The 14,276-nt window shown below is 36.4% G+C and overlaps 1 protein-coding gene across 13 annotated transcripts in view; it reads right to left on the reverse strand.

Annotated features, from left to right (window-relative positions):
* Positions 1–14,276, reverse strand: part of Qtman (queuosine-tRNA mannosyltransferase) — a 345,771-nt gene that overhangs the window by 154,060 nt on the left and 177,435 nt on the right. The gene's annotated exons all lie outside the window — the stretch shown is intronic.

Here is a 14,276-nt window from a genome sequence, read left to right on the forward strand (position 1 = left end):
TGTAAACCATAATGTAAAGGAGGAAAAACAAAAAAGGGATAAAATAACCATGAGAGGAAGTAAGGATGTTGTCTATCCAAAGATTTTTAAAAGGGGTAACTAAGAACCTGTATTACAAAAAGTTATTGAAGCGAATAATCTTAGAACAAGAGAAGAAATAAGTTAATTGTTACAGTGAGATATAGAGAGACAAACTCAGTTATGTTTTTAATAATACAAAAAACCTCCAAAATTGAGGTGGCCAATCAAGAGGTTAATTTAAGTGCTTGTGAGTAGCAATTAAGGATAAAATAGTAGATACAATCTCATACAAGGGAAGGCAGGGCACATATAAAGGCTATGTACTGCATCAAACACATTATGTTCTCTTCTTGTAGCTTTTACCACTCTGGTTAAATGTTTCAGTAACAAAGGGGCAAAATGAAATATTACCAGGACAAATCTTGCATCTATAAAAAACCACTAGTATACACCAAGTCTGTGTGACTCTGCCTCTTACAATACATAAATCTTCTCCCTCACTCGTGCTCACTCTCATTCACAATCTTGCTTGTACTTAGAACTATATGCTTCAGGCTAACCAGAAGTTACTTCACCTCTAGTGACGTCAGCCAACTTCTAAAGCAGAACTTGAAACTAGGATAAATAGCTCAAATTTTCTAAGAAGCAAAGAAATTCTGATTGATTCAGGTGGCATAGTACAACCTTATAATCTCAGCATATAACAAGCCAGAAGGATCATCCATGAAATTGAAGCCAGCATGGAATAAATTTCAACTTGCCTAGGCTTATATAGTAAGGCCTATGAGCTGTGTATCTCATGGGTTAGGGTGGGGGATTCCGACATCTAGACCTAGAAAAGGGACATGAAAAATGATAGGTTTTGAGTTTCAAATGCTGGCATTGCTATTCCTAGAATGAATTTTAAAGAGTAGCCCAGTATTTACTAGGAACAGATATAAGCAAGTAAGTTGGCTGAGTCATCTCTATTTACCCTTTTAAGATGAGTTACTTATAATTAAGAAAACAAGATATTTCTAGTAAAGGAGTAAGAAATCTAAGGCAACTGAGTAAGAGACTGCTAATAAACTTTTGGCACTACCTATTGTTCTAATAAATTGCTACACTACCAATCCTCATTGATTAATTTTACTTAGTAACTACTAATAGAATCTACAAACTTGGTTCTGTATTTTTACTTCTCTATATAATTTTTTAAAACTAGTTTCTAAATTCTGAATCTATTGATTTTGTATACAATGAACCTAGGTAAAAACATTTTCACTTCAGTTTTCCAAGCTATATAATGAAGAAATTAGACTAGAATATTTTTGAGTTTCATCTCAGATTGACTGCTGGATATTAAAAATTATGACGTTTTTAATAAGAGAAACATATCAGGAGCTCATTATGTAAATAAAATGACTTGGCTATAATGGAAATGTATGTGATTTTTTTATAATTTTACTATCTCAAATAATACTATGATTACTGATAAGATACGGGCTATCTTTTATCCATGTTTACCCATTTCTCTTCCCCTTTCTGACTCTTTTTATGCCATTTCAACTTCATCCTCACGGCTTGAAACAGAGCTTTCCTCTTCAATTAGTTGGAGAAAACTGTAAGATGCACTTAAGGATTTAGTATGTGAAACAAGTTTGGCAACATAAGTCTGAATGTGGCAGCTGAGACTAGACCTGCTTTGTCCCTAAGAGTTAGGTCTGCTCAGACCATATTTACATGTGATTACCTAAAGCAGATGCATTGGTTTTTTTATATGTGCATGAATTTAGACGTGCAGGTCACATTTAGGAACTCTGAAGTACATAACAGAACAGGAGGTATTGGGTGTGGAACTAAATTCCTCATGAGGAAGGTATGTGCATGAAGAGTGTACAGGAGAAACGAGTTGCCCTGTATTGAGGAAATTTCTCTTGGCAGCAGATGGAGATCATTATAGAAAACCACGAAATGCTTTGTCTCAACAGATACATCTATAATACAATTCCCGTCCCTCTTGGGGATCAGTACTGAAGAAAAGGCAGGAAGGTTGTAAGGATCAGGGCGTTTGCTGTGAGACTGTCTCCTAGTAATGTAAGAAGCCACTCCCATAAAACCTCGGCAACATGACTGCCCAAATGTGAGCTGAACAAGTTGAGCAATCATAAGTTAGTCTAGCCCTATATAAAGAACTGCCAGCAACTAAGGACAGGGAGAATGGAAACAGACTTTTCTCAAGGAAGAACAGACCAACTGGTTATTCAATAACAAATGGCCATCCCTGAACACATACACACACACACACACACACACACACACACACACACACACACACACTTGTAACATTATACAGGCTTTGAAGGTTTATATCAACTGCTGAAGGATGAAACAAAAATTATTGAAAAAAGAAGCCAAGACTTTGAAAAGGCACTAGGACAGATATGAGGGTTTGGAGAAGAGAGCAAAGGAGGAAAATGAGGTAATCATATACTCATCCCAAAAAACTAAAAGAAATACTTTTATTTTTATTTAAATATAAAAAATACACCCAAGAGAAATTTTTAAAAAGGAGTTGCAAAAATGATTATTTCTTGTTTTAAAATCCATTTATCATATGAGATTTTAGTAAGCAGCCAAGAGGTAAGCAAGTGCGAAACTTCTTATTTCATAGCTCCTAAAGAAATAGGACAATTACTGTTTAGAAGAATAGGCAAGAAAATGTGGACTTATTGAAAGAAGTCCTTGTGCAACTACAAAGCTTAACACTTATTAAAAATTATGTTCCCATATTATGTTCTTACTGTGATCATAACTAAATTTTTAAAGATCATACTTAATACTGATACAAAAATTCTAATCTTCCAAAAAAGTGCCAATTATAAAATAGAGAACTAGTTCTATAATAGCATTTATTCATTAAAAACAAAATTTGATAGCTGAGAACTTTACTTAGAAAATGTTTTGAACACAAGCACAAAAAACTGAATTAAGACTACTAGATTCCATGCAAAACTGGACCCTGTGTATGACAAAAACTTTTATGTAAAATTATTTTGTGGGATGAGTCGTTTGGAAGAGATTATTAAAGTGGCTTACTATTCAATGGTACTTTTCAAATTATTTTTTTATGAAAAATTTCCTAAAAGATCACAGAATTTGTTTTTTTTTTTTCTTGTTTTTTGAGGAGATGGTAAGATCTGGTTTATTTTTCACTAATTAATTTATTCATTTTACATGCAGATCGCTGCCCTTCCCTCTGGGTCCCTCTCTCACACAATCCACCCCCTCCATCCCTCATAACCCTCCCAATTCTTAAGGAGAACACTAAACAGCTAAAAACAACTAAAATTAGTTGTATAATGATGATGATATGATCATTATCATGTTAGAGTCACACTAAAAGGGTAAACTTGCCACAAAGCGGAATTAATAAATAATCAAGATATTCTTAAGTTACCAAAAAACCCTTTTGGGTTTTTGGCACTGTGGTCGGCCATCAAATTACATAATAAATATCTTGATCCTGGTAGTAAGCATAAGAGGTGATTGCTATACTAAATCCATCGTAAATTCCCTCAGCTTACAAGTGATTCGTTGTAGGAGGGAATGGTAATAACTGGCCTGCCAAAAGGTCATCCCTACACACCACGGTGCTGACTCGAGTTTTGCTCAGCACTAGCAAATATAGAAGCACTGGAATAATGAACTGTTTATAAAATAAACAAACAATTCTTTAAACATGAAAATACACTTAAAAACCTTTCTATATTGTACATAGCATTCCTGTAAAATAACATATAATTTGATCTTGCCTTGATAGTCCTGGGTTAATAAGCTATTGTGCTATGAGAAGTTAAGCAATGCCCTCTGACCAGAATGAAGGGGAAAGGACTGAAACACACGTTTGCTCAATATCCATCAAAGGACATGCGGACTTGTAAAATGATCATCATTAGTTTGTAACCTTACTCTTTCATTCACTTGGGGAAAATGCACCCGGCATTGTTTGGCATATTATGGATTACTTGTGGGTCTGTGTCTTTCCTCCCAGGCTTCTTAGGAGAACATCACAAAGAATGAGGAAGAAAATGAGCATCAAATTCTTAAGAAAGAGAAGAGGAATGGTAAAAGTAGACAGAGTTAATCATTGCATAATGATTTTTGTTGCTATTGAATTCAGAACAATTTTTGGGGGGACATGAGGTTATGTCTAAGTTGAAAAACTACTGCAATTAGGCATTGTATGGGTGACAATTTTATAAACACATGCAATTTATACAAATTGGCACTTGGTCTCGGGCATTTAGATATTTGAACAAGGACAGTAAGAGGAAGGAAGATGGTTTGAACCTCCTGTGATACACAAGAGTTACCTGGAAGATAAGAAAATGCCTTGTTAACTCACTGAGCCTTCTAGTTGATCTAATGCACGTCCACTGCTCTACTCTAACTGCTCTCTGCAATTCCTCCTCCCCCCAATACACCCTTCTCATCTCATGTCAAACAGGGCATTTGGAAAGGGTTATACATTGGAAATATTTACCAGTGGGATATTTTCTATATATTTATTCTATAAAAATCCTCAAATGATATACAATTTTAAGATCATTTTGGAGAGGCAAAAATAATGACAAATATAGACATCTAAGTTCATAAAAACAAAACTTTTCTACTTGAGCCTAGAGTAAAAACCATGTCACTATTTGGTAGAATAAATGCAGCAGTATTACTAACATATATAACACTAAGCTTTACTCAAAGAATGTGATCACATGTGGGAAGAAGACTAAGGTGTGTCCTTAAAACCAGAGCTCTTGAAGACAGAAATGCTTTTCATAGGAGGCTTGAGGCAGCTTTTTGTTCAATCCATCCACAGATTATCAAATTAAAGATTTGCTTCTGTATTCCCATACATATGCTATGCACTGTAAAACTGTTTTCTTTAGTAAAAATCCTTCATAAAGCCCTTCACTCCTCTCTGTTGTTAGTAGTCCCAGAGTTTTCATTTCAAATTTTCCATACTGTTTGAAAAATTCTCTTTATAAATTAGTTAGAAAAAGACCATGATATCTGTTTAGCTTCACTGTTTTAGTCCGAGAGAAATGGCTAAGAGAGAAACATGTGAAGAAATTCCTACAACTGCAATAAATGCAATTATGCCAAGTGACCAACATATTTTTCCTATCTTCTTTGTAAAAAAAATTTTTAAAAATCAAGTAGGTAAAAGAAAATGATCTTTATATCATCCCCCTTCCAAATCTTAATATGAGGTGAGGATCTTGCAGGTAACATCTTTATTCCATGGCAAGATTGACAGGCCAGTAAGGTAGAAAATATATGAAGCAGTGTAATCAGAGAAATAAATGAAATTTATTCTCCCCAGTAGAGAGAAAATGGCAAGTAGAGAACATAAAACCTACACAGGAATATATTAATGAATCTAAAGTATACTTTCTTCAGTTTGCTCAAAGAGAAAAGTTAAACTTCTAAGCTTCCATTCAATTTTCCCATTAAAACAAATATGTGAATGATCTGAGGAATAGGAAAAATATACACCTGATTCTTTTATAGTAACTATACACAGCCATTTTATTCACAGTATGATGGGCCTGAGATGGTAAGCAACTTGTAAAAGCATATACGAATGCTAGTCATGGCCACCCAAGCTTGTCTCTTTCTAACATAATCCAACTGAATATTATTTGAAGAAAATGACAGACATTTTGACACATTCTCCACATATCTCCTTGGTGCAATTTGTTGGAAGAGCCTGATGAAAGGACTTGGACTGACATTTTGTAATCAGTTGTACATTCTTGTTTGATGCAATTTGTTAACAGCAATATTAAGCTGGTTATATGACAATCATAAGTACTCCCTCAGGAGTGAGTATGCAGAGATATGCTAGTACAGATGCTGCCTACTCCACTCCTATGACTGTTGTGGGCCATCAACTGTCCTCTAATGGTTCATTCTAATTGCTATGGTGCAGAGCAGGAGTTGTGATATATTCAAAGCCAGCCTGGGCTACATAGTGAGTTCCAGGTCAACAAAAAATGATATGCTAATGTTCTGTCTCAAGACAACTAACCTACAAATTTCTCTTATGTTCAGATTTGTTAAGATAAAAAAAACTGTACAATGGGTGGGCATTTCAATTATTCCTCTTCTTCTGGGATTTTCTTGGATTAGTTATTTATTTAAATTAAGAATACTGACTCCCAATTACACTGGCACTATGGAATTCCTTCCTTTTATTGCTACATTGCATATCAACCAGCATCAAGGATATTCATGTGAAATTTGCAATCTGGAAACGCAGAGAAAAACTGTTGAAACTAGTGATCTCATTATATCCTTTAAAACAAAATTACTTTCTTTTGTAACATATTCTAGTTGTAGATTTCATCTCATTGAATCTAAGAAAATATTTGTTTTCTAATATTAATGTTTTAAAAATAAGTTAATTGAGCACTCACTAATCACCTGCCAGTCTTGGAAGCCATCAATATCAAGGAGCCAAGTAATGCAACCCAACAGAAAATGGAAACCTGTTCAATAACAAGGGTTTTATCAGGGAGAATTGTGCAAAGACACCTCACTGAAATGTCCTTGGTCATCTAAAGGTAAAGGAGATTATAATTATACAAAAAGGCACTGAGATGTCAACTGTCTTCACTGAGGTGAAAAGAATTCATTTTATAAGAATAGCATAATATTTACCTCCAACTTCTCTCCCAATGTATCTTCCCACATTCTTGAAAAATGAACATTGCAGGTTACCATTTAGTCTCTTTTAGTAAACTATGGTCATTCTTTACACGTACATACTAGTAATCATGGAGACATCTGCAGGAGTGGTTTGATGTGGAGTTGCCTTTTGTAGCACAGAATGGCTCTAAGCTGCAATGGCTTTTCACTTCTCATGGATGGATGGATGATATATTTATGTATATTTTAAAATCACTGAACTCCCTCCTCCCTCATTCTCAAGCTGTCAGTCAGTTGTCATGTTCTACTGCTGTCAGTTAGCTTGACTGTCTCACACTGCTAATCTGCTGGCAGCTAACACATCAGATAAACAAGGTCTCTGAAATTGAATTAGGAATTGGTGCTGAGTACTGGCTAGACTCTGAGATATGAATTCCAGTTCTTTAACTGTATCTACACATGTCATAGCCAGAACACACATAACTTCATCCAAATACTAATGTGGTATGTAGTGTGTATGTGAGTGAGTGTGTGTGTGTGTGTGTGTGTGTGTGAGAGAGAGAGAGAGAGTGTGTGTGTGTGTGGATGTGTGTGTGTGTAAGGGAAAAAGAGATGAAGACAAGAAAGGAGAGAGAAGGAGAAAAAAATCAAAGAGAGACAGAGACACAAAGAGATATGTCAACAAACCTGAATCAAAAATTATTGTTTACCAAAAAACCATGTACAGAACTTTTCCCCTAGTCTTCAAGGGAACTATTCCTAGATTCTTTAGCTGTTAAACTCAAGTCTCATTTTAATCCTCAAATTACTTAATTTCTATCAACTTAACTTCTGATAACTTCTTTTTTATTAAAAGATTTATTTACTTATTTTATGTATATGAGTACACTGTAGCTGTCTTCAGGCACACCAGAAGAGGGCATCGGATCCCATTACAGATGGTTGTGACCCACCATGTGGTTGCTGGGAATTGAACTCAGGACCTCTGGAAGAGCAGTCAGTGCTCTTAACCGATAAACCATCTCTCCAGCCCAACTTTTGATAACTTCTGACCATCTTAACACTCATCACTGTTCCATGGAACTTTTTTCATTGTTACCCTCCTGACTCCAATTTTAATCTTGAATCTTTATTCACCTAACCATTATTTATATGAGAAACAATAGCAGTCAACTTTGAAAGTCAGAAGGAAGGACCACAAAAGGATTCTGAAAATTGCAGTGTATGCAAAAGGGAAAAACTGAGCCTAGAAGGCAGCTAAAGAATGGGTCATCATGTATCAAGGAACCACTGTAGCAATGATATAAAGAATGACCCTCACTGAGGTCAACATCTTTACAAAATAATATATTTATAAAATTGCAGGCATTAAGATGATTATTGCTTATTCAAATAATAACTTACACTATATAAGTTTGAAAAATATAAGGCAAATTACCATTTTTAGAAGTTCAATAACACTGTGAAATAAGACTAGCTTACATGTTATCATGATCATAGTATTTCTTAATATTTAGCAGTTTCCCACTCTTGAGCTGTCCTTCTTGTTAAGCTTCATGTAGTCTGTGAGTTGTATCATGGGTAGCCTGAACTTTTTGGCTAATATCCAATTATCAGTGATACTACATATATCAATTTGGGTCGGTTACCTTACTCAGGATATTTTCTAGTTTCATCAATTTGTCTGCAAAACTCATGATATCAACATTCTTAATAGCTGAATAGTATTCCACTGTGTAAAAGAATCACATTTTTTGTATTCATTCTTTGGCTGAGGGACATTTGGGTTGTTTCTAGGCTCTAGCTATTACAAGGAAGGCTGCTGTGAACACAGTGGAGTATGTGTCCTTGTGATGTCGTGGAGCATCTTTTAGGTATATAACAAGGAGTGGTATAGCTGGGTCTTCTGGTAGAACTATTTCCTCCCTATCTAAAGTTAGAACATTTGCAAGTTATCCCTTAAAATGACAACATATCTACAATTCATAAAACAACCTGGTCTACCCACCCAAACCTAAAGGAACAGGATGATGATCTTCTTTTGCTTGCTTCTTGCTGGATTGGAGAGAAGAATTTGCTTCCTAGGGCCCAAAAGGAAATGAGAAAAATGGTTTTGTCAAAGGAAAGCTAGGTGGCATCATTTGTTGTCCAGTTTTTATGTTGTCCAGTTCATGGCTTAGCTGAAGTATTGACTATACGAGTCTGAAAGGCTGGATGGGCAGGCTAGCAGTTCTGGAAATGTCCTGGAAGCAAGTCTTTAGAGGAAACAGATTTGATGTAGCTGTGGTAGTATTGAGCAGGGAGCTGGAATGGAAGGTCCCAGAATCTCAGCATCCTAGAGTGTGAATGCTTTCAGAGCTGTCTTTCTCATCTTCTATTTTGTAATATATAAACCTTACAAGCAAAACATATCACTATAAAGACATTTATATGGAACATATAAGGTGTACAGATCAATTAAGGATGATCAATGGAAAAAGAGACAACTGTCTTTCTTCAGAGGTTAGTTTGATCACATAAACTACAATATAAATTTCTATTCATGCCATCTTAATGGATGGTATATAATAAGTCATGAGAAATTTGTACCCAATAAGATTTATTGGCTGTATATAGACACTTAACTCTCAGCCAGTCCCAGAGCTGTCTCTGTGTATAGAGATCTGCATATACATCATCAATCTTGTTGATCTTGTCAAATTTCTTATTATCCATAGCCAAAATCTTTAGGGTGTCTCCCTTTGTCATATCTGATTTTTAACAACTTTTCTTTTCCTATGGAAATATAGACATAGCCTCTCCCTCAGTGTAACATATTTCCTGTTTTCCATTTTGACATTTGACCATCCTTAAAATAAACAGGCTGCTTTAGTTCAGCAGTTTTTTTTCCCCACAATCCAATGTCTTTTTAGCAGCTGTAGTTTTTTATATTGAGGAGGTGGGAGGGGAGGTAGACTTTAACCTTAGGTTAGTTTGGTTCTAAGCCCCATATTAGGCGCCAATTTGTTGTTGGAATTTCCAACCACAATAAGCCCATATAAAACTCACACAATCCAGTTATTACAATTATATGCTATATGTGTATATTAGGCAGCTCTAACACTATACTAACTTTTCCCCAGTGCTAATACCAGTTGTTACTTGTGGTTTCTCCTGGCCATGTGGTTCTGGTCCATCATGGTTTCCTCTCCCTCTTCCTCCATCCTTTCTCTTTCCCCTCTCATCCTCTTCATTCTCTCTACCTGCCCCAACTCTTGAACCTCCAGTCCCACCTTTGCCCTCCACTGCCCAATTACAGGCTCTAGCCTTTATTGACCAGTTAAAATGGGGAGAAGTTTCACATGAGATCACCTGAGTATGGGATGGACTGTTCATCTGGAGGAAACCCTTTAAAAAAATAGAATTAACATCAGAATACAAACAATATCAGGCTAGCCCATAACAGGAGGCCATCCCCAGGAGGTGACAGAAACCTAGGTTAAGGTAGGTGCACAAGAATCAATGGGGGTGACCTTCAATGTAACTCACAGCAGTGGGGACATTGAAGCTGAAGAGCCTACCCCCTGTAGACAGGCAGGAACCCCCATGAAGTAATGGGGATACCAACCTACCATCAAAACTTTTAACCCAAAATTTATCCTATCTACGAGAAATGGTGGGATCAGGATAGAACAAAGACTGTGGGAACAGCCAAACAATGACCAGCCCAACTCGAGACCCATCCCATGGGCAAGCACTAATTCCTGATACTATTTATTATACTCTGTGATGCTTGCAGACAGGAGTCTAGCACGGCTGTCCTCTGAGAGGCCCAACTCATCAACTGACTCAGAGGCATCTGATGGTATGGAGCTTGGAGAGTCTTATGGAAGAACAGGAGAAAGGATCTTAGACCCCAAAGGGGAAAAGGACTCTAAGTGGAAGACCAATCTGGAATCTTAGGGTTCTCAGATATTGAACCACCAACCAGAGAACATGCAGGGGTTGGACCTAGGCCTTCCCCAACTTATGTAGCAGAGTGCAGCTTGGTCTTCATGGGGGTTCCAAACAACTAGATCAGGGGCTATCCCAAAGGCTGTTGCCCACACATGAGATATGTTATTCAAGCTGTGCTGCTTGTCTGGCGTCAGTGAGAGAGGATTTGCCTAGCCTCACAGGAACTTCTTGTGCCAGAGTGGGAGGATATCCAGGGGGCCCTCACCTGCTCAGAGAAAAGGGGAAGGGAGATAGAGAGATGGGGAAGAGGAGATAAGAAGAGGTGACTGGGAGGGGGGCAGTGAGTGGGATCTAAACTAATTAAGTAAACAAAATATATATAATAAAAATTTTAAAAGACTAATATTAAATTTAGACACAAAGCAAATCTCAACAGATAAAAAAAAATGAAATAGGATATTGCATCCTATCTGGCCATCGTTCAGTAATGATAGATATCAACAATAAAAGAAATGGCAGAAAGTATACAAAACCATGGAAAATGAACAAGTCACTATTAAATGACAGAAATTAAGAAGAAAATTAAAACTTTTTTAGAACTGGGTGAAAATGAAATCACAAGATACCTATCAAGATCTTATATTACTAGTTAGATATTACACTAGAAAGCTCTATAATTATAATACCTTAGCAAAGTAGAGATGAAGGAATAATCAGACTCAAGGATAAAATTAATTAATCAGAAACAAGTACAAATATTAAAAAAGAAAATACAAATATTTACCATACTCAAGTATTGGTAGAATTACTATTGTGACATTTTGAGAACTGCCAGGCACATACTCCACCTCAGATGTGATCTGCTGTGTTGTACAGGTAGGAGCAAATGCTATTCTACCAAAAGCAATCTACAGATACAATGAAATCTCTATCAGATTTATAATACAATTTTTCACTGAAAATAACATCTTAAATATCACATGCAAACAAAAGTCCCAAGATTAGTAGAGCAATCCTTAACATAAACAAATTGCTAGAGGCATCACCAGTCCAGATTTTAAGTTGTATTAAAGAGATATAGTTATTTAAAACAAACAAACAAACAACAAAAACCCAGCATGGTCTTTCTATAAAAATAGACAATAGAATAAAAATGAGGACTCAGACATAATTTCACATACCTTCATACACCTGCCTTTTTGACAAAAAGCCAAAAATACACAGAGGAGAAAAGACAGCATTTTTAACAAATGGTACTGCTCAAACCAGGTAGTGCTTGTACAAGGCTAAAAATAGTTCATTATCTATTACCACGTACAGAACTGAACTCTAAATGAATCAGGGACCTCAGTATAAGATCAGAAAACTTGAACTTAAGAGAAGAAAAAGCGTGGAATCAGACTAAACTCATTGGCATAAGAAAAGGCTTTCAGAAGAAGACATTAACAGCACAGGCATTAAGACTAAACAGTTAAAAAATGGAACTCCCTGAAACTATGTTTCTTTAAGTCAAAGGGCATAATCATTCAAACAAGGAGACACCCTACAGAGTAAAATAAAAGTCTTCACCAACTGTACACCTGACAGAGAGTTAGTAGTAGAATATACAAAGAACCAATAAAAATGAACATCAAGAAAACAAATTCCGCAATTTTAGAATGGGGTATACAACCAACAAGCAAGTTCTCAAAAGATGAAAATACTACATGGTCAACACTGATAACATGCATAACGAGTAACTTTACAGAGACTCAGAAATTCTTCTTCTTCTTTTTTTTTAATCAAATTGTAGTTTTTACTTTTTCATACAGGGGTTATAAACACAAAAAGGCAGGATGTGGTGAAGGGGATGACACAGGAGCGTAGGTGTTCAGGGGGAAGACAGATAGATATCTTCCAGAACAGGGTATCGGCTCGGTGAAGGTTCAGGGGACAGGTCACTATGACTCTGCCTATGGTTCACTTGCCCTTACCTAAGTTGGCACTATCCGCCAAGGCTATCTATCTACAAGGTCTATGACTACTCAGGCTGGTAAATTTCCACCAAAGCTGCCTGTTTACAATAGCTTATAGCCATCTGTTTCAGTGTTTTTCCACAGAGACCCAAGACTTTGTGTTAGCAGGCATGTATGTCAGGCCTATTGCTGATTTTAGGCATATGGCTGATTTTAGGCGTTCAGTGTATAAGCAGGGCTGCCCCTGGCATCTCTTACCTTCTCCAAGTATAAAAGGGTTGTGGAGATTCTAATCTTATGAAGGTGGGTATAGAGGCCTGACCTCCAGTAATTAAAGGGGACCTTGTAATGACTCCGGTTCTCCTGTCATTGTCGAGTGAGGTATGAGGGCCATACCCGTCCCAATGTCTTTTTCCTGGAGAGGGGATGCTTTCGACATCAACCCCTATGCAGTCAGGCTTGTCCCTCAGGGAAACCAGAAAGATATTTTTAACTTTTATTTATATTCCCTTGTAGTGTTTAGCTTCACAGGTTAAGCAAGAATTCAGATCGCCAGTCAGAGGGGGTTCTTGGTGGCTTCTCTCTGCTTGGTATAGGAGCGGAAGTCCCCTCTTTTAGGTTGGGTGGAGATGGGATTTGGGAACACCCTGGATAGAGTAACAACCTCATCTTGAGTCTTGTAGTCCTCCATAGCTAACTTATGATAATGTATCTGAATAGATTTTGCTACCAAATTATCTATCTGTTGTTTCACAAAATTAGTCAGCCTATTTAAGGCCCAGGGACCAAAAGAAATGAGCAAAAATAACCCAATTAATGGTCCCAAAATGGAAGGAAGTAGGGCTGACAACCATGGAGAGGTTGAAAACCAGTTCTTGTACCAGCTCTCATCTTTCTCTTTCTCTCTCTGTCTTTTCTCAGGGCCTATCTCACCTTTTTCATGCTCTCTTTAACCATCCCTGTCTTGTCTATATAAAAGCAAAATTCTTCTTTAAGGGCTATACACAGTCTAGAGTCAGAAATTCTTAAATGCCTTTTAACAACATGATTACAGAAGAGCAGAATTCTAAGCTATCTTAAGTCTCAGTAAAGACAACTTTCTGTTCACTAGGAAGAAATACTCAGTGGTAGAAAATATCATTTTTCTAAGTTCAATTGAAATGAAAAGGAATTCCAGAATGTTCCCTTTGTACAACATCATTCACAAATTCCAGGTGAGTCTCATAACTAAAGTTGTAAAAATATGAGTATCAGAAAGCAAATAACAGTTAGTGCTTCTGCAGCCCAATGTGGAAGGCTTAGGTAATCAATAAGGTAACACAGACTGTGAAAATCAAGAAGCCTAAGAAACTAGAATGGGAAACTAAAACCATCAAAAATTACATATAACACTGATTTAAAGGTGTCCCTGTTATGCATTAAAAAGCAGTGTGTCTATTCTGAAAGCAAAGTTTATGGAATATGCTTCACCATTACCTCCACAACATAACAACCAGACAAAAGAAAAATAAAACAGTAAGTGCTACAATCTAAAGGTCCCTACTTGGATGGATAACTAAGAGTAAATAAAAAAATAACTCAGTATCTAGAGTAATGACTCACTGATGGAGTGGATACATGGTCAAAATTTTTTATAAATCACATTATGGAGAGAATTCAATTATATAATTA

Source organism: Arvicanthis niloticus, chromosome 2 (genome assembly GCF_011762505.2).
Source record: "Arvicanthis niloticus isolate mArvNil1 chromosome 2, mArvNil1.pat.X, whole genome shotgun sequence".
Classification (NCBI taxonomy): Eukaryota; Metazoa; Chordata; class Mammalia; order Rodentia; family Muridae; genus Arvicanthis; species Arvicanthis niloticus.